Genomic DNA, 2,902 nt, shown 5'->3' with positions numbered 1-2,902 from the left:
GAAGGCATAGGTACCAAAAGGACATGTGAATGTGGTCTTATCTTGGTCTTCTAATGCTATCTCTATCTGATAGTACCCCGAATAGCCATCAAGAAAGTAATAGAAAGGATGATGTGCCACACGTTAAAAGATTTAATCGATGAATGGAAGTGGAAAATGGTCTTTACGAGTGGATGTGTTAAGCTTACGATAGTCGATACACATGCGCCAACTAGTCACAACCTTTGTAGGAACTTGAGCCCCTTTCTCGTTTTCTACCACATTAACCCCCGATTTCTTTGGCACTATCTGGGTTGGACTAACCCACGTGCTATCAGCAACGAGATAAATAATGCTAGCATCGAACAATTTCAAAACTTCATTTTTAACTACTTCCTTCATGGTTGGATTCAGGCGTCTTTAGGGCTCTCTTCGCGGATTAGTCCCTTATTCCAAATGAATGCGATGAGAGTAAATTAACGGGCTAATTCCCTTAATGTCAGCAATCGTCCAACCCAATGCAGATTTGTGCTTTCTCAGCATATCGATCAATCTTTGTTGTTGCGATGCATCGAGTTTAGATGAGATGATGACTAAAAATGTACCTTTATCTCCCAAGAACGCATGTTTTAAGCTCTCAGATAGTTAGGCTAGCTTGACTTTTGGGGCCTCCTCGGTGGATGATTTCGGTTTTTCTCTTTCTATTGGGAGGTCTTCAAAACATAGTGGCCCAAACTTGGTTCCTCTGTCCTGTGATTCTTTGAAAATGATAGAAATGTTAGCCAGTTTACAAGGACCGAAACTCTCAGATTCAGATTTTTAGAGGAGGCTTTCAAGACCATCCGAGTTATATTCTAGCTGAACCTCCTCCTCGACGAGCGTGGTTATCATGAAAGTCTGCTAACACTAGTCGTCATCACGTGGTTGCTTTTGAATATGAAATATATTCACCTCAAGGGTCATATTCCTGAAAGATATCTTCATGAGACCATTCCTACAATTGATAAGTGCGCTTACTGTGGCAAGGAAAGGTCTTCCTAGAATGATGAGAATGGATGACTCTATATTCACCACAGATTTTGTATCCAACACAAGAAAGTCTACGGGGTAATAAAACTTGTCAACTTGTAACAGAACGTCTTCCACTATTCCCCGTGGTCTCTTAACGGATCTATCAGCCAGTTGTAGAACCACAGATGTGGGCTTAATCTCTCTAAGACCCAATTGCGAGTAGACTGAATAAGGCATGAGGATAATGCTCGATCCTAGGTCTAGTAACGCTTGGCCGAATTCATGTGTCCCAATCTGGCAGGAAATGGTGGGACAACCTAGGTCCTTATACTTTGGCGGTGTCTTTTGCTCAATCATCGTACTTACTTGTTCCATCAAGAATGCAGTCTTCATGATGTGGTGCTTCCTTTTCATGCTGCACAGATCATTTATAACCTTGGCGTAAGCCGGCACTTACTTGATCACACGTAGTAAGGGAAGATTGATATTCAATTGTGTCAAGTGCTCCAGGATCTCACTTTGATTTTCTGGCACTTTCCCAGTAGGTCGGAGCACTTGGGGAAAATGCACGTTTACCAGAATTTTTGTCGGCTCTTCTTTCTCCTGAGTTGATTCTTCATTCCTCGAAGTGGTTGTACTTGTTGATGGTGTGTCCAAATTCTTACCACTTCAAGTAGAGATGGCGTTAACTTCCTTGATATTTTAACCTTTAGAGTTGAAAGTTCGAGCCATGTGTTGTCCTCTCAAATTGGACTGGCCTTGTGATGGAAATTTACCGCGCTCCTAAACGGTTAGAGTTTCTATCAGTTTTGTGATCTGACTTTTTATTTCCTTGTTCTCTTCCACTAATTGCGCGAGCATTGAATCAACCCTTCGATTCCTCTTATTTTGCGTGTCCATAAGAGCTTTTAGGGTATCCTCTAGAGAATTCTCTTTCGGCTGCATGTTATTCTGAGGCGCAAAATATTTCCTTGGTGGTTGAGATTGTTGCTCTGATTTCCATTTCCCTCCAAATGATTGTGCATGTTGGTTCGAATCTCGCCAACTGAAGTTCGGGTGGTTTTTTCAACCAGGATTGTAAGTTTCCAGGAAAGGTGTATAAGGTTTTTTGTATACGCCCAAGGCGCCCTCTCCACCACAAACAAAACATGGCCCATGTGCCTCTATCCTCGCCACCATGTGGATTCCTTTACCTTCTTTACTTTTGATGGTCTCGATTTGTTTTGTCAAAGCTTCGACTTGGGCCTTGAGGCTGTCCTCCTCCCTCAAATGATAAACTCTAGATGGTCGGGACCTACTGGTGCTCTCAGTAGCACTCGTTCCAGTCCAAGTATGGGCATTCTCAGCTAACTCATTCAGGTACTTGATAGCTTCGTTAGGATCCTTATAGAGAAAATTCCCGCTGCACATCATCTCAACAAATTGGCGTTCTCAGATTATGAGTCCATCGTAAAAATAGCTTACAAGGCGCCAACTTTCGTACCCATGGTGGGAATACAGATTTAATAGATCTTTAAAACGCTCCCAAGCTTGATAAAGAGTTTTGTTTTCCTTCTGAGCGAAAGTTGAGATCTGTCGTTTCAAATTGTTGGTCTTATGGTGTGGGAAATACTTGTTGAAGAATGTCGTCGTCATTTCTTCCCACATGCCAATAGACCAAGGTGTAAGAGAATACAAATAGCTTTTGGCCTTGTCCTTCAGAGAGAAAGGGAAAAACTTCAATCTGACGGTGTTTGCGGCCTCAACACGGCTGTAGAAGGTGGCCACCACCTATTCAAACTCCCAGATGTGTACATATGGGTTCTCGTTCTATAACCCGTGAAAGGTTGGGAGAAGTGCAATCATGCCCGACATAAATCCATAGGCGGTGCATTCGGTGGGAACATGACGCAAGATGGGGTGGCCGTGCGCA

The 2,902-nt window shown here is 42.9% G+C and overlaps 1 non-coding gene across 1 annotated transcript; it reads left to right on the top strand.

The window, feature by feature from the left end:
- The first annotated feature begins 2,470 nt into the window (after nt 1-2,470).
- Nucleotides 2,471-2,577, top strand: LOC112092244. Its single transcript, XR_002902499.1, has one exon. It is a non-coding gene; the product is annotated as a small nucleolar RNA R71 (small nucleolar RNA).
- The last annotated feature ends 325 nt before the right edge of the window (nt 2,578-2,902 follow it).

This window comes from Morus notabilis, unplaced genomic scaffold (genome assembly GCF_000414095.1).
Source record: "Morus notabilis unplaced genomic scaffold, ASM41409v2 Scaffold409, whole genome shotgun sequence".
NCBI lineage: Eukaryota > Viridiplantae > Streptophyta > Magnoliopsida > Rosales > Moraceae > Morus > Morus notabilis.
The sequence above is the reverse complement of the archived record's forward strand: the minus strand, read 5'-3'. Positions and strand labels throughout refer to the sequence as shown.